The sequence below is a fragment of the Drosophila biarmipes genome, unplaced genomic scaffold (assembly GCF_025231255.1).
Source record: "Drosophila biarmipes strain raj3 unplaced genomic scaffold, RU_DBia_V1.1 ptg000016l, whole genome shotgun sequence".
Classification (NCBI taxonomy): Eukaryota; Metazoa; Arthropoda; class Insecta; order Diptera; family Drosophilidae; genus Drosophila; species Drosophila biarmipes.
Genome location: NW_026114534.1, coordinates 897,646 through 916,844, shown reverse-complemented (window position 1 = coordinate 916,844; position 19,199 = coordinate 897,646). Strand labels below are relative to the sequence as shown.

Genomic DNA, 19,199 nt, shown 5'->3' with positions numbered 1-19,199 from the left:
CGAAGATTGGCAAACATATAATATAAAAATATTCCTAAGGTCTAGATTTTCAAGTAAGAGACCAATTTGATTAACATATCAATATAAGTACAACTCGACCATCTAATAATAACAATATGAATCGTCATCTTATTAGTGACGCGAAGATTGGCAAACATATAATATAAAAATATTCCTAAGGTCTAGATTTTCAAGTAAGAGACCAATTTGATTAACATATCAATATAAGTACAACTCGACCATCTAATAATAACAATATGAATCGTCATCTTATTAGTGACGCGAAGATTGGCAAACATATAATATAAAAATATTCCTAAGGTCTAGATTTTCAAGTAAGAGACCAATTTGATTAACATATCAATATAAGTACAACTCGACCATCTAATAATAACAATATGAATCGTCATCTTATTAGTGACGCGAAGATTGGCAAACATATAATATAAAAATATTCCTAAGGTCTAGATTTTCAAGTAAGAGACCAATTTGATTAACATATCAATATAAGTACAACTCGACCATCTAATAATAACAATATGAATCGTCATCTTATTAGTGACGCGAAGATTGGCAAACATATAATATAAAAATATTCCTAAGGTCTAGATTTTCAAGTAAGAGACCAATTTGATTAACATATCAATATAAGTACAACTCGACCATCTAATAATAACAATATGAATCGTCATCTTATTAGTGACGCGAAGATTGGCAAACATATAATATAAAAATATTCCTAAGGTCTAGATTTTCAAGTAAGAGACCAATTTGATTAACATATCAATATAAGTACAACTCGACCATCTAATAATAACAATATGAATCGTCATCTTATTACTGACGCGAAGATTGGCAAACATATAATATACAAATATTCCTAAGGTCTAGATTTTCAAGTAAGAGACCAATTTGATTAACATATCAATATAAGTACAACTCGACCATCTAATAATAACAATATGAATCGTCATCTTATTAGTGACGCGAAGATTGGCAAACATATAATATAAAAATATTCCTAAGGTCTAGATTTTCAAGTAAGAGACCAATTTGATTAACATATCAATATAAGTACAACTCGACCATCTAATAATAACAATATGAATCGTCATCTTTTTAGTGACGCGAAGATTGGCAAACATATAATATAAAAATATTCCTAAGGTCTAGAATCTTAAGCAATAGACCAATTCAACTAAGAGTTGACATATAAAAATATGTTCCTTTTAATGTTAGCAAAATTTTATCGTCACATACTGTTAGTGACGCGAACGTTTTTTTTTCCATGTTTATATGAATGTTTATTCAAAGGTAGAAAGGCAGGATCGTTATTTTATAAGTGAAGCGATAAAAAAATATTATGCAATAGGACATCTATTTATAAATATTTTTAAGTCTTAGAAATTCAAGTAAAGAGATTCAAGAAATTCATTCAACTTAGAGCGCACATATAATTAAAACTATTCCTGAGGTTTAGAAATCAAATTAAATAAAGAGGACATATAAACGTATGTGGTATTTTGATGGTAGTAAAAATGTATCGCGATATTATTAGTGACGCGACCAATTTTTATACTCTTTGCTCCATGTGCAAATATATCTAGTGTTTAGATAGTCAATTAAAAATGACAATTTTAACTAAAAGACTTAAAAAAGTGTTTGTCAAACTTATAATTTTGTCAATACTATATAAAACGCCAATCATATCCTTATAAAAGTAAATACGGTATATGGTTATAAATACAAAACCATATATAAATAAAAAAATGAAATCGTATGTATATGGCTTATAGGTATAATACCTATAAGGCATAATAATGTATAATATTAGCAAATATACATATAAAAGTGCATAAATTGTATAGATATGGCATAAAGAAGGCATTTATGAGAATAGCTAGTAGAATTTGCCCATACACTACTAGCGAAATGAGATATTTATACCTAGTGAGGGCGGCACTAGTACTATAAATTGTGGCAAAATAAATCTTATGCAAATGCATAGGATTTTGTCAATACCGTACAAAAAACTAAGTAAAACGTATGGATATTGAAAAATAAATGGATTATATTCATAAAATACGAATATTTCTTGCATTCTCTTGTTATACGAGAGAATATCATACGGAGCGGGCAGCCCCTAGTATAGTAAGCAGTCGAATGGGAGACAGCGTGTCCAAAAACACCTATAGGGAGGTGGTCGTTGGCGGACCTCTCCTCGTATTGGTCAAACTTATGATTTTGTCAATACTATATAAAACGCCAATCATATCCATATAAAAGTGAATACAGTATATGGATATGAATAAAAAACCATACATAAATAAAAAAAAAAATATGTATAAAAAATTATACATATATTTATATTAAGCAATCGTATGGATGTGGCTTATAGGTATAATACCTATAAGGCATAATAATGTATAATATAGCAAATATACATATAAAAGTGCATGAATTGTATAGATATGGCATATAAGTGACATATTTATGAGAATAGCTAGTAGAATTTCCCCATACACTACTAGCGAAATGAGATATTTATACCTAGTGAGGGCGGCACTAGTACTATAAATTGTGGCAAAATAAATCTTATGCAAATGCATAGGATTTTGTCAATACCGTACAAAAAACTAAGTAAAACGTATGGATATTGAAAAATAAATGGATTATATTCATAAAATACGAATATTTCTTGCATTCTCTTGTTATATGAGAGAATATCATACGGAGCGGGTAGCCCCTAGTATAGTAAGCAGTCGAATGGGAGACAGCGTGTCCAAAAACACCTATAGGGAGGTGGTCGTTGGCGGACCTCTCCTCGTATTGGTCAAACTTATGATTTTGTCAATACTATATAAAACGCCAATCATATCCATATAAAAGTGAATACAGTATATGGATATGAATAAAAAACCATACATAAATAAAAAAAAATATGTATAAAAAATTATACATATATTTATATTAAGCAATCGTATGGATGTGGCTTATAGGTATAATACCTATAAGGCATAATAATGTATAATATAGCAAATATACATATAAAAGTGCATGAATTGTATAGATATGGCATATAAGTGACATATTTATGAGAATAGCTAGTAGAATTTGCCCATACACTACTAGCGAAATGAGATATTTATACCTAGTGAGGGCGGCACTAGTACTATAAATTGTGGCAAAATAAATCTTATGCAAATGCATAGGATTTTGTCAATACCGTACAAAAAACTAAGTAAAACGTATGGATATTGAAAAATAAATGGATTATATTCATAAAATACGAATATTTCTTGCATTCTCTTGTTATATGAGAGAATATCATACGGAGCGGGTAGCCCCTAGTATAGTAAGCAGTCGAATGGGAGACAGCGTGTCCAAAAACACCTATAGGGAGGTGGTCGTTGGCGGACCTCTCCTCGTATTGGTCAAACTTATGATTTTGTCAATACTATATAAAACGCCAATCATATCCATATAAAATTGAATACAGTATATGGATATGAATAAAAAACCATACATAAATAAAAAAAAAATATGTATAAAAAATTATACATATATTTATATTAAGCAATCGTATGGATGTGGCTTATAGGTATAATACCTATAAGGCATAATAATGTATAATATAGCAAATATACATATAAAAGTGCATGAATTGTATAGATATGGCATATAAGTGACATATTTATGAGAATAGCTAGTAGAATTTCCCCATACACTACTAGCGAAATGAGATATTTATACCTAGTGAGGGCGGCACTAGTACTATAAATTGTGGCAAAATAAATCTTATGCAAATGCATAGGATTTTGTCAATACCATACATAAACCGTATGGATATTGAGAAGTTAATAGATTACATCTATAATATGAGAAGTATTTTAGTATTCTTATTAAATAAGAGAATACTATAAGGGTGAGTGGCAAAGAGAATTGAATATACCCGAATGGGAGACAGCGTGTCCAAAAACTACTATAGGTGGTGTGGCAAATATGAGGAAGGCAATATATCCATATAATGAAAATAAAAGTGCGTTTTCTTATTATATAAGAGAACACTATATGGGTGAGTGGCAAAGTAAATTGAATATACCCGAATGGGAGACAGCGTGTCCAAAAACTACTATAGGTGGTGTGGCAAATATGAGGAAGGCAATATATCCATATAATGAAAATAAAAGTGCGTTTTCTTATTATATAAGAGAACACTATATGGGTGAGTGGCAAAGTAAATTGAATATACCCGAATGGGAGACAGCGTGTCCAAAAACTACTATAGGTGGTGTGGCAAATATGAGGAAGGCAATATATCCATATAATGAATATAAAAGTGCGTTGTCTTATTATATAAGAGAACACTATATGGGTGAGTGGCAAAGTAAATTGAATATACCCGAATGGGAGACAGCGTGTCCAAAAACTACTATAGGATGGTCAATGGGCCGGCCGTCTGCTATTGACATATGTCAGTAGAGAAGATATTATCCGTCAAATTTGTTTCTTTATTCATTTATTTGAATACGAGACTTGGCTCCGCGGTTAATATTTTAAGCCCAAAGATAATAACGTTGAAACAAAGGCCAAGTTTCTATTGTACATAGAATAACAAATTGTTTCCGAATTTTATCGTTAATTTTAGGAGGTAGGCTAACATGATTTATATTATATGTGTATTATTAAATAATAATAGTACATAAAAGTCTACCAAAGAAATATAAAAATGTAATTATGAATACATTTTCAATATTAATATCAACTTATATTGTTGATAATAAAAAATAGCTATTAAGAGAGTTATTTAAGAAATTATATAATATATAATAAAGAGTATATATATAAATAATATGTAAGTATATATTATTTAAGAAATAAATATAGTAGTAATAATTATATATATACACTCGGTTCTATTTTATATATTACCAGAGACTTATATGGATATATATAGATAAATTTTAAATTTATCGTCAAAATACAAATGATTAACTCAATATCTTATATTGGTTAAACAAAAATTGTACATGTGTGGATACAATATATTATGTATGTCGAACAAAAATGATATTTTAGAATGAAATGTGCATATATAAAGAAAATATATGAAAAATAAATATTGTGTTTATAAAGAATATGATTCTTTTTGACATCAATAAAAACTTGTTATTATTAGTGGCGAAACAAGTATAAATTGGAAAACAAACGTATACGAATGCTATATAAAAATTGCCGTATTCGATAGAAATAAAATCTATAACAACATATATATTGCTAATTTCTATTCAAAAAATATGAATGAAATATGAATAAAAACATTATTCTGGTTGATCCTGCCAGTAGTTATATGCTTGTCTCAAAGATTAAGCCATGCATGTCTAAGTACACACGAATTAAAAGTGAAACCGCAAAAGGCTCATTATATCAGTTATGGTTCCTTAGATCGTTAACAGTTACTTGGATAACTGTGGTAATTCTAGAGCTAATACATGCAATTAAAACATGAACCTTATGGAACATGTGCTTTTATTAGGCTAAAACCAAGCGATCGCAAGATCGTTATATTGGTTGAACTCTAGATAACATGCAGATCGTATGGTCTTGTACCGACGACAGATCTTTCAAATGTCTGCCCTATCAACTTTTGATGGTAGTATCTAGGACTACCATGGTTGCAACGGGTAACGGGGAATCAGGGTTCGATTCCGGAGAGGGAGCCTGAGAAACGGCTACCACATCTAAGGAAGGCAGCAGGCGCGTAAATTACCCACTCCCAGCTCGGGGAGGTAGTGACGAAAAATAACAATACAGGACTCATATCCGAGGCCCTGTAATTGGAATGAGTACACTTTAAATCCTTTAACAAGGACCAATTGGAGGGCAAGTCTGGTGCCAGCAGCCGCGGTAATTCCAGCTCCAATAGCGTATATTAAAGTTGTTGCGGTTAAAACGTTCGTAGTTGAACTTGTGCTTCATACGGGTAGTACAACTTACAATTGTGGTTAGTACTATACCTTTATGTATGTAAGCGTATTACCGGTGGAGTTCTTACATGTGCTTAGATACTTGTATTTTTTCATATGTTCCTCCTATTTAAAAACCTGCATTAGTGCTCTTAAACGAGTGTTATTGTGGGCCGGTACAATTACTTTGAACAAATTAGAGTGCTTAAAGCAGGCTTCAAATGCCTGAATATTCTGTGCATGGGATAATGAAATAAGACCTCTGTTCTGCTTTCATTGGTTTTCAGATCAAGAGGTAATGATTAATAGAAGCAGTTTGGGGGCATTAGTATTACGACGTGAGAGGTGAAATTCTTGGACCGTCGTAAGACTAACTTAAGCGAAAGCATTTGCCAAAGATGTTTTCATTAATCAAGAACGAAAGTTAGAGGTTCGAAGGCGATCAGATACCGCCCTAGTTCTAACCATAAACGATGCCAGCTAGCAATTGGGTGTAGCTACTTTTATGGCTCTCTCAGTCGCTTCCCGGGAAACCAAAGCTTTTGGGCTCCGGGGGAAGTATGGTTGCAAAGCTGAAACTTAAAGGAATTGACGGAAGGGCACCACCAGGAGTGGAGCCTGCGGCTTAATTTGACTCAACACGGGAAAACTTACCAGGTCCGAACATAAGTGTGTAAGACAGATTGATAGCTCTTTCTCGAATCTATGGGTGGTGGTGCATGGCCGTTCTTAGTTCGTGGAGTGATTTGTCTGGTTAATTCCGATAACGAACGAGACTCAAATATATTAAATAGATATCTTCAGGATTATGGTGTTGAAGCTTATATAGCCTTCATTCATGGTGGCAGTAAAATGTTTATTGTGTTTGAATGTGTTTATATAAGTGGAGCCGTACCTGTTGGTTTGTCCCATTATAAGGACACTAGCTTCTTAAATGGACAAATTGCGTCTAGCAATAATGAGATTGAGCAATAACAGGTCTGTGATGCCCTTAGATGTCCTGGGCTGCACGCGCGCTACAATGAAAGTATCAACGTGTATTTCCTAGACCGAGAGGTCCGGGTAAACCGCTGAACCACTTTCATGCTTGGGATTGTGAACTGAAACTGTTCACATGAACTTGGAATTCCCAGTAAGTGTGAGTCATTAACTCGCATTGATTACGTCCATGCCCTTTGTACACACCGCCCGTCGCTACTACCGATTGAATTATTTAGTGAGGTCTCCGGACGTGATCACTGTGACGCCTTGCGTGTTACGGTTGTTTCGCAAAAGTTGACCGAACTTGATTATTTAGAGGAAGTAAAAGTCGTAACAAGGTTTCCGTAGGTGAACCTGCGGAAGGATCATTAATGTTTTAATATCCTTACCGTTAATAAAATATTTGTTTATATTATAATAAATACATTATAGTATTACAAATAAAATATGAATTGCCAAAATGTATATGAGATCTATTATAGATCAAATGAAATTTCGAACAAGCAAATCGAAATAATGCAAATATTAAAATTATATATTGTATTTAATACATATGAGAGAAATTAATAAGCAGCCAAAGCAAACAAATAAAAATTCGAACAAGCAAATCGAATTATTAAAATAATAATATTAAATTATTATTGTATATCCTTACCGTTAATAAAATATTTGTTTATATTATAATAAATACATTATAATAATACAAATAAAATATGAATTGCCAAAATGTATATGAGATCTAATATAGATCAAATAAAATTTCGAACAAGCAAATCGAAATAATGCAAATATTAAAATTATATATTGTATTTAATACATATGAGAGAAATAATAAGCAGCCAAAGCAAACAAATAAAAATTCGAACAAGCAAATCGAATTATTAAAATAATAATATTAAATTATTATTGTATATCCTTACCGTTAATAAAATATTTGTTTATATTATAATAAATACATTATAGTAATACAAATAAAATATGAATTGCCAAAATGTATATGATCTAATATAGATCAAATGAAATTTCGAACAAGCAAATCGAAATAATGCAAATATTAGAATTATATATTGTATTTAATACATATGAGAGAAATAATAAGCAGCCAAAACAAACAAATAAAAATTCGAACAAGCAAATCGAATTATTAAAATAATAATATTAAATTATTATTGTATATAAACACAATTAAAATACTGTGTGTATATGGACCATAATATACACGCGTTGCGATATGTATTGTTCATCTCAGTTATGCGCATACATTGGATAATGCAACAACCTAAAATGTACAATGTTGTACCTGGTTTTATACAGGTTAATGTTTTATATAAATTTCAATTTATATCGCTAAAAAAGTATTAATATATATATATATATATTTATTTACAATAAATGCAATTTAAAAAGAAATACTTTGATATATATTGGTTATATAAAACTAAGACATTTCGCAGCATTCGTTTTAGGTATAAAAATAAATTTATTGAAGGAATTGATATATGCCAGTAAAATGGTGTATTTTTAATTTCTTTCAATAAAAACATATTTGACAAAATTAAGAAACCAATTTATAAAACTCTAAGCGGTGGATCACTCGGCTCATGGGTCGATGAAGAACGCAGCAAACTGTGCGTCATCGTGTGAACTGCAGGACACATGAACATCGACATTTTGAACGCATATCGCAGTCCATGCTGTTATGTACTTTAATTAATTTTATAGTGCTGCTTGGACTACATATGGTTGAGGGTTGTAAGACTATGCTAATTAAGTTGCTTATACAAATTTTATAATGAAATTTTATAAGCATATGGTATATTATTGGATAATAATAATTTAATTATTTTATTCATAATATTAAAAAATATATGAAAAACATTATCTCACATTAGTAAATAATTTGAATGTGAAAAACGAAGAGAAATATTTTCTTTTTCAATCAAATGATACTGAGAAATGTCTAGCATAAAAATTTATCTAGAATTGTCTCTTATTAATGATTAGAAAATAGAAAACCGTTGACAATATTATTGTTCTTCGTTGATTCGTTAAATCAAACAAATGCCATTTATATACAGATATTATTAATATAACGAATTTAATAAAATGTTTTATCATTATATATAAAGAATTAATTGCATATAAAAGTTATACACAACCTCAACTCATATGGGACTACCCCCTGAATTTAAGCATATTAATTAGGGGAGGAAAAGAAACTAACAAGGATTTTCTTAGTAGCGGCGAGCGAAAAGAAATCAGTTCAGCACTAAGTCACTTTGTCTATATGGCAAATGTGAGATGCAGTGTATGGAGCGTCAATATTCTAGTATGAGAAATTAACGATTTAAGTCCTTCTTAAATGAGGCCATTTACCCATAGAGGGTGCCAGGCCCGTATAACGTTAATGATTACTAGATGATGTTTCCAAAGAGTCGTGTTGCTTGATAGTGCAGCACTAAGTGGGTGGTAAACTCCATCTAAAACTAAATATAACCATGAGACCGATAGTAAACAAGTACCGTGAGGGAAAGTTGAAAAGAACTCTGAATAGAGAGTTAAACAGTACGTGAAACTGCTTAGAGGTTAAGCCCGATGAACCTGAATATCCGTTATGGAAAATTCATCATTAGAATTGTAATATTTAAACAATATTATGATAATAGTGTGCATTTTTTCCATATAAGGACATTGTAATCTATTAGCATACCAAATTTATCATAAAATATAACTTATAGTTTATTCAAATTAATTTGCTTGCATTTTAACACAGAATAAATGTTATTAATTTGATAAAGTGCTGATAGATTTATATGAATACAGTGCGTTAATTTTTCGGAATTATATAATGGCATAATTATCATTGATTTTTGTGTTTATTATATGCACTTGTAGGATTAACAATGCGAAAGATTCAGGATACCTTCGGGACCCGTCTTGAAACACGGACCAAGGAGTCTAACATATGTGCAAGTTATTGGGATATAAACCTAATAGCGTAATTAACTTGACTAATAATGGGATTAGTTTTTTAACTATTTATAGCTAATTAACACAATCCCGGGGCGTTCTATATAGTTATGTATAATGATATTTATATTATTTATGCCTCTAACTGGAACGTACCTTGAGCATATATGCTGTGACCCGAAAGATGGTGAACTATACTTGATCAGGTTGAAGTCAGGGGAAACCCTGATGGAAGACCGAAACAGTTCTGACGTGCAAATCGATTGTCAGAATTGAGTATAGGGGCGAAAGACCAATCGAACCATCTAGTAGCTGGTTCCTTCCGAAGTTTCCCTCAGGATAGCTGGTGCATTTTAATATTATATAAAATAATCTTATCTGGTAAAGCGAATGATTAGAGGCCTTAGGGTCGAAACGATCTTAACCTATTCTCAAACTTTAAATGGGTAAGAACCTTAACTTTCTTGATATGAAGTTCAAGGTTATGATATAATGTGCCCAGTGGGCCACTTTTGGTAAGCAGAACTGGCGCTGTGGGATGAACCAAACGTAATGTTACGGTGCCCAAATTAACAACTCATGCAGATACCATGAAAGGCGTTGGTTGCTTAAAACAGCAGGACGGTGATCATGGAAGTCGAAATCCGCTAAGGAGTGTGTAACAACTCACCTGCCGAAGCAACTAGCCCTTAAAATGGATGGCGCTTAAGTTGTATACCTATACATTACCGCTAAAGTAGATGATTTATATTACTTGTAATATAAATTTTGAAACTTTAGTGAGTAGGAAGGTACAATGGTATGCGTAGAAGTGTTTGGCGTAAGCCTGCATGGAGCTGCCATTGGTACAGATCTTGGTGGTAGTAGCAAATAATCGAATAATCGAGACCTTGGAGGACTGAAGTGGAGAAGGGTTTCGTGTGAACAGTGGTTGATCACGAGTTAGTCGGTCCTAAGTTCAAGGCGAAAGCCGAAAATTTTCAAGTAAAATACAAATGCCAAACAAATATATATATTATAAAAAATCTAGCTAAATTAATATACTTGAATAATTTTGAACGAAAGGGAATACGGTTCCAATTCCGTAACCTGTTGAGTATCCGTTTGTTATTAAATATGGGCCTCGTGCTCATCCTGGCAACAGGAACGACCATAAAGAAGCCGTCGAGAGATATCGGAAGAGTTTTCTTTTCTGTTTTATAGCCGTACTACCATGGAAGTCTTTCGCAGAGAGATATGGTAGATGGGCTAGAAGAGCATGACATATACTGTTGTGTCGATATTTTCTCCTCGGACCTTGAAAATTTATGGTGGGGACACGCAAACTTCTCAACAGGCCGTACCAATATCCGCAGCTGGTCTCCAAGGTGAAGAGTCTCTAGTCGATAGAATAATGTAGGTAAGGGAAGTCGGCAAATTAGATCCGTAACTTCGGGATAAGGATTGGCTCTGAAGATTGAGATAGTCGGGCTTGATGGGGAAACAATAACATGGTTTATGTGCTCGTTCTGGGTAAATAGAGTTTCTAGCATTTATGTTAGTTACTTGTTCCCCGGATAGTTTAGTTACGTAGCCAATTGTAGAACTTTCTTGCTAAAATTTTTAAGAATACTAATTGGGTTAAACCAATTAGTTCTTATTAATTATAACGATTATCAATTAACAATCAATTCAGAACTGGCACGGACTTGGGGAATCCGACTGTCTAATTAAAACAAAGCATTGTGATGGCCCTAGCGGGTGTTGACACAATGTGATTTCTGCCCAGTGCTCTGAATGTCAAAGTGAAGAAATTCAAGTAAGCGCGGGTCAACGGCGGGAGTAACTATGACTCTCTTAAGGTAGCCAAATGCCTCGTCATCTAATTAGTGACGCGCATGAATGGATTAACGAGATTCCTACTGTCCCTATCTACTCACTGGTCGGTGTTAGATTGCTCGTGCGAACAGACGTGTTTTCCGTACGCTCCGCGAGTGTAGCCAATATTGACTGATAGAGACCAGATACGAAGCTAGAAACAGCACGAAAATTCGTGTTTTGTGCCTGCGAACCCAGTGCGCGTGTTTTCCCTGTGTAAAAGTGGTGAAACTGGGTGAAATTGGGTTTTTCCCATTGGAAATTTTCCATTGCGCCACGTGTGTCACGAGAGAGGCGCTCTCTTGAGAGAGGCGTTAGGCTTATTTAGGCACATTTTGCCTAAAACAGCTGTGCGGTTTGTGTCATTGCTAAACTTTTATCAGCTGATCAGCTGATAGAGCTTTCCGACCAGCTGATAATAAAGGGGTAAGTCCTTGGTGGAAAAGCTTTTGGGTTGGAACTGCCGATAACCGGCGGATGGCGCCACCCAAAATGGATGTTGGAGATTCTGGCAGTGAGAGTGCTAGTAGTAGGGGAAGCAGTGGGGGCAGAGGACGACCCAGAGGTAAGCGCAATAAAGCGCCGCTGAGGGACGCCTCTAGGTGCAAGTTGATGGCACTGGATGCAACTGCCGCTGACACTGCGACAGCCCCTGCCGCTGCCGCTGCCGCTGCCGCTGCCCCTGCTGCTGCCGCTGCCGCTGCCCCTGTCGCTGCCCTTGCCGCAGCCCCTGCCGCTCCCGCAGCCCCCGCCGCTGCTGCATCCTCTGCTGAACACGAGAAGACCTTCGTTGCACCAGCCAGTCCTCTAAAATCCTTCTCGGATAGGGAGTGGAGAGGTAATGGTGCCGTCGCTGCCGAGATGGGGGACATCCGATCGGAGATCGGTAGGATGTTCATGGTCTCCTATGCCAACCCGGCCACAAATGTGAAGGTGCAGTCCGTAGCCAACCGCTACGAGGAGGTTGTTGCAGCCCTCCTTATACGGATTGGAGTGCTTGAGGACCGCCTTAAGAAGCAGGCACCGGTTGCCTCGGCCGTCTCATACGCAGCCGCCGCTGCTAGAGGCGCGCACCTTATCGCCTCACCTGCTGCCCCTGTCGCCCCCTATGCCCCTGTAGCCGCACCGCGGAAAATCCGGGAGACCTGGTCGGCAGTCGTTGCATGTGATGATCCGGCCTTATCAGGGAGGCAAATTGCGGACAAGGTCCGCAAAGAGGTAGCGCCTGCTTTGGGCGTCAGAGTGCATGAGGTGCGAGAGTTGAAGCGGGGCGGCGCGATTATTCGCACGCCATCGCAGGCGGAGATGTCGAAAATCGTTGCCTCCGCAAAATTCGCTGAGGTGGGCCTTAAGGTGTCCAAAAACACTGCCGCAAAACCCAGGGTGACGGTACAGGATGTGGACACCACTGTGACGCCGGATGAGTTCATGATGGAGTTAAAAGAGAAAAACTTCGAGGAGATGTCGCTGAAGGAGTTCCAGAAGGCGGTAGTCCTGGCGACCAAGCCCTGGTCAGCAGCTAACAGCGCCACTATAAACGTGACGCTGGAAGTAGATGATCAGGCGTTGGCCGTTCTCGAAAGCGGGAGGGTGTATATCAAGTGGTTCTCTTACCGCTGCCGCTCTCAAGTGCGCACCTATGCGTGCCACCGATGCCTTGGTTTTGACCACAAAGTCAGCGAGTGTCGGTACGCTAGAGAAAACCAGGTCTGCCGCCAGTGCGGACAGAACGACCACGTCGCGGCGAAGTGCAAAAATGCGGTGGACTGCCGTAACTGCCGCCATAAAGGGCTACCCTCGGGGCACTATATGCTCTCGGGTGGATGCCCGATATATAGCGCTGTGCTAGCCAGGGTGCAAGCTAGACATTAACATGTTCAGCTTCATCCAAGCGAATTGTGGTCGAGGCCGTTGCGCTGTCATCGAGCTTGCAAAGCGGATGAGAGATGCTGGCCACCTGTTCGCACTCATTCAGGAGCCCTATGTGGACGCAGGCAAGCGTCTCACTGGACTCCCTGGAGGCATGAGAATCTTCGCTGACAAAAGGAAGAAAGCTGCCATCATCGTGGACGACCCGTCTGCCATCTGCATGCCCATCGAGACATTGACGACGGATTATGGAGTGTGCGTGAGTGTCACAGGAAAATACGGCACCATTTTTCTGTCCTCCGTATACTGCCAGTACTCAGCTGCCCTGCAGCCCTACACTGACTACCTGGATACGGTTCTGCTGCTAGCCAGCAGGACACCGACAATCCTCGGACTTGATGCGAATGCGGTTTCCCCGATGTGGTTCAGCAAAACTCCAGCTAACTCTGGAGACCGCCTGAATCGCGAACGGGGACAGCACATGGACGAGTGGATCATCGCAAGCGGTGTCTGTGTGCTTAATACGGCCAGCCAGGTGTTCACGTTCGATAATCACCGCTCCAGAAGTGATATCGACGTGACCTTCACCAACGAAGCAGCGCGTGTGTGGGCAACATACGAATGGAGAGTTGACTTCTGGGAGCTGAGTGACCACAACATCATCACTGTTGAGGTTACTCCAGATCCAAGCAGTACCGTTGAGAGCCTAGCTCCGGTACCGCAATGGAGGCTCTCCAATGCAAGTTGGCGAAGATTCAGAGTAGAACTAAGGGATGTAGCTGAATGTCTCGAGGAACTGGAGGAATCGCCGTTGGATGATCATGTGTCAGCCCTTCGCTCCATCGTACACGAAGTGTGCGACAGGGTAATAGGGCGCAGGATACCTGCAGCAAGGGGAAACGTAATATGGTGGAATCCTGAACTGAGTACCAAGCGCCAAGAGGTCAGGAGACTGAGGCGCAGGCTGCAGGCAGCTCGTCGGAGTGGCACCGGCGATGTTGAGCGACTTGCCGCTGGATTAAGGCTTGCCTCAGGCCAGTATAAGAAGCTTATCCTGATGACAAAGGAACAAAACTGGCGGGACTTCGTGGGACGGCACAAGGATGATCCATGGGGGCACGCCTACCGAATATGCCGAGGCCGGAAAAAGACAACCGATCTTGGATGTCTTAGGTCGAACGGCGCGCTACTTACGACATGGCACGACTGCGCAGATATACTCCTCCGCAACTTCTTCCCTGTTGCGGAATCCACAGTGCGTGAGGGTATAACTCCTGCTGCTCCACCGACCCTCGAAGCCTTCGAGGTGGCAACCAGCGTCGCGAAGCTGAGAAGCCGGCGATCGCCGGGAATGGACGGCATCACGGGTGGGATCGTCAAGGAGGTATGGCGTGCTATCCCTCAGCACCTGACGAAGTTGTACTCTCGATGACTCTCGGAAGGATATTTTCCTGCCGAGTGGAAACACCCGAGAGTGATACCGCTGGTAAAGGGGCCAGATAAGGACAGGAGCGATCCTGCCTCTTATCGTGGCATATGCCTTTTGCCAGTGTTCGGAAAGGTGCTGGAAGGGATCATGGTGAATCGACTGAAGGATGTGCTACCGGATGGCTGCAGATGGCAATTTGGATTTCGGCCTGGACGCTGCGTTGAGGATGCGTGGATGCACGCTAAAAACACCGTTTCCACCAGCCGCGAGAGGAGGGTGCTGGGAATCTTTGTTGATTTCAAGGGTGCCTTCGACAATGTTGAGTGGAACGCGGTGCTGGATCGGCTTATCGACGTCGGCTGTCGAGAGATAGACTTGTGGAAAAGTTATTTCTCCGGTCGAAGTGCCAGTATCATCAGCAGTTACGAAGCGGCCACAGTGTCGGTTACACGGGGCTGCCCGCAAGGGTCCGTCAGTGGTCCATTTATTTGGAACCTACTGATGGATGTGCTGCTTCAGCGCCTGGAGCCACATTGTGCTCTGAGCGCGTTTGCAGATGACTTGCTACTTTTCGTCGATGGGAATTCCCGTGCCGATCTGGAGCGAAAGGGCGAGCAGTTGATGGACATCGTGGGAGCCTGGGGAGCTGAGGTTGGAGTGAGTGTGTCAACCAGCAAGACGGCAATCATGTTGCTGAAAGGGAATCTTTCAGACACTAGGAGACCGACGGTACGGTTTGCTGGAGCAAGCCTGCCATACGTCACCAAATGCCGGTACCTTGGCATCTTAGTCGGCGAGCGGATGAGCTTTCTCCCGCATATTTCTGCTCTCAGAGATCGGCTGGCTGGAGTTGCCGGAGGGCTAGCACGGGTGCTCCGAGTCGATTGGGGGCTCAGCTCCCGTGCTAAGAGGACGATATACAGCGGACTCATGGTCCCCTGTGCACTCTTCGGTGCCTCGGTCTGGTACAAGGCGGCGAGCAAGGGCAAGTCCTTAAGACTCCTCACCTCGTGCCAGAGGACCATCCTATTAGGATGCCTACCGGTATGCCGCACAGTGTCCACGGTGGCACTGCAGGTGCTTGCTGGTGCTCCTCCAATGGATTTAGATGCTCACAGGATGGCAGTGAAGTTTAAGCTCAGAAAGCACGTTCCCCTGGACGAGAGCGACTGGCTCTATGGACAGGACTTGTCTGTGTTGGACTGGAAATCCAAGATGGCTCTGCTAGACGAATGTCTGCTAAATGAGTGGCAACTCAGATGGGACCAAGCGGCTCACGGTTTTGTGACTCGCCAGTTTTTCCCAGAGGCAGCGTTCGTCTACAAGAGGAAGGACTTTGTCTTCACCTTAAGAGCCGGATTCTTGCTGACAGGACACGGGTCGTTCAACGCTTTCCTCCATGGTAGAACCCTCAGCACCACAACCGCATGCTCATGTGGAGAGGAGAGTGAGGACTGGCTTCACGTACTATGTGAGTGCCGCCTCTATAGCGATTTGCGTGACTTGGATGCCCTTGGCATTGTTCGAGTCCAAGAACGATGGAACGTCGCAGGAGTAGTCGAGACCCCAGAACGGATGCGTCTCCTAGGAGCTTTTGCTGATGCTGCCTTCTCGAGGCGTAGGATGGAAGCGACGAGGGATGAACCGCAGGCGCCGGGACAATAGTCCCAAAACCCCCTTGCCGTGTGGCAACGGCGAAGAATACTGCCACAGCTTGTCATTGCTTGTCGTAGGAGGCGACTAATATGACATGGTTGCCCCATCCGAGCTTGTCGGAGCTGAAGGGGTGAGGCCCACCGAGCCTGAAATTTCGGTGCCACGGGTTGAGTGGTTCTCCAAGGCTACTCATTGAGGTCGGCCCCCTAGTGGGAGTTTCGTGGTGGCTGTGGTTGACACCTATATCGCGGGTAGAGTCCCCGGGCTCGACGTGGATGTTGCGTTAATACAACTCGGGTGCTGCGACCCAAAGAACAGTAGAGATTTTAGATAGATCTCGCCCCTATGCAAGGGGGAGTGCTTGCCCGACAAGCAAGTACTTAAATTGCTACTGGGGTGGTTGCTATGTACATAGCTATAGCTTCTAGTCCAGGGCGTTGGTTTGGCGCTTAACCCAGACCCTTGCATTATATACTCCCTTGTGGGTATATTAGAATGCCGTGGCTGTAATCCCTTCAGTGCGGAACACGTCACGTTAAATAAGTTCGGAGGGATCCGAGACACACCTGTCCCTATCTACTATCTAGCGAAACCACAGCCAAGGGAACGGGCTTGGAATAATTAGCGGGGAAAGAAGACCCTTTTGAGCTTGACTCTAATCTGGCAGTGTAAGGAGACATAAGAGGTGTAGAATAAGTGGGAGATATTAGACCTCGGTTTGGTATCGCCAATGAAATACCACTACTCTTATTGTTTCCTTACTTACTTGATTAAATGGAACGTGTATCATTTCCTAGCCATTATACGGATATATTTATTATATCTTATGGTATTGGGTTTTGATGCAAGCTTCTTGATCAAAGTATCACGAGTTTGTTATATAATCGCAAACAAATTCTTTAATAAAACGGTGCATTTATGTATTTTTGATTTGAAAATTTGGTATAACTCCAATTACTCAGGTATGATCCAATTCAAGGACATTGCCAGGTAGGGAGTTTGACTGGGGCGGTACATCTCTCAAATAATAACGGAGGTGTCCCAAGGCCAGCTCAGTGCGGACAGAAACCACACATAGAGCAAAAGGGCAAATGCTGACTTGATCTCGGTGTTCAGTACACACAGGGACAGCAAAAGCTCGGCCTATCGATCCTTTTGGTTTAAAGAGTTTTTAACAAGAGGTGTCAGAAAAGTTACCATAGGGATAACTGGCTTGTGGCGGCCAAGCGTTCATAGCGACGTCGCTTTTTGATCCTTCGATGTCGGCTCTTCCTATCATTGTGAAGCAAAATTCACCAAGCGTTGGATTGTTCACCCATGCAAGGGAACGTGAGCTGGGTTTAGACCGTCGTGAGACAGGTTAGTTTTACCCTACTAATGACAAAACGTTGTTGCGACAGCATTCCTGCGTAGTACGAGAGGAACCGCAGGTACGGACCAATGGCACAATACTTGTTCGAGCGAACAGTGGTATGACGCTACGTCCGTTGGATTATGCCTGAACGCCTCTAAGGTCGTATCCGTGCTGGACTGCAATGATAAATAAGGGGCAATTTGCATTGTATGGCTTCTAAACCATTTAAAGTTTATAATTTACTTTTTAAACGACAATGGATGTGATGCCAATGTAATTTGTAACATAGTAAATTGGGAGGATCTTTGATCACCTGATGCCGCGCTAGTTACATATAAAAGCATTATTTAATACAATGACAAAGCCTAGAATCAATTGTAAACGACTTTTGTAACAGGCAAGGTGTTGTAAGTGGTTGAGCAGCTGCCATACTGCGATCCACTGAAGCTTATCCTTTGCTTGATGATTCGATAATAAAATTGCATAATTTATTTGTTGTGTTGAACTTCTTATATAAAGTTCAACCAACAATCTATTTGTATGCATTGATTGTTTGCTTGGCTTTGTGGCGAATTTTTAATCCTTTATATATAACATTCCTAAGGTCTAGATTTTCAAGTAAGAGACCAATTTGATTAACATATCAATATAAGTACAACTCGACCATCTAATAATAACAATATGAATCGTCATCTTATTAGTGACGCGAAGATTGGCAAACATATAATATAAAAATATTCCTAAGGTCTAGATTTTCAAGTAAGAGACCAATTTGATTAACATATCAATATAAGTACAACTCGACCATCTAATAATAACAATATGAATCGTCATCTTATTAGTGACGCGAAGATTGGCAAACATATAATATAAAAATATTCCTAAGGTCTAGATTTTCAAGTAAGAGACCAATTTGATTAACATATCAATATAAGTACAACTCGACCATCTAATAATAACAATATGAATCGTCATCTTATTAGTGACGCGAAGATTGGCAAACATATAATATAAAAATATTCCTAAGGTCTAGATTTTCAAGTAAGAGACCAATTTGATTAACATATCAATATAAGTACAACTCGACCATCTAATAATAATATGAATCGTCATCTTA

General features: G+C 39.3%; 2 non-coding genes and 1 pseudogene across 2 annotated transcripts; all 3 read left to right on the top strand.

The window, feature by feature from the left end:
- Positions 1–5,323: 5,323 nt before the first annotated feature.
- On the top strand, positions 5,324–7,318 carry LOC127011921 (small subunit ribosomal RNA). The gene has a single exon (XR_007765380.1). It is a non-coding gene; the product is annotated as a small subunit ribosomal RNA (ribosomal RNA).
- A 1,203-nt stretch (positions 7,319–8,521) lies between these two features.
- LOC127012033 (5.8S ribosomal RNA) lies at positions 8,522–8,700 on the top strand. Its single transcript, XR_007765456.1, has one exon. It is a non-coding gene; the product is annotated as a 5.8S ribosomal RNA (ribosomal RNA).
- A 402-nt stretch (positions 8,701–9,102) lies between these two features.
- On the top strand, positions 9,103–18,553 carry LOC127011991 (large subunit ribosomal RNA; annotated as a pseudogene).
- Positions 18,554–19,199: the final 646 nt, after the last annotated feature.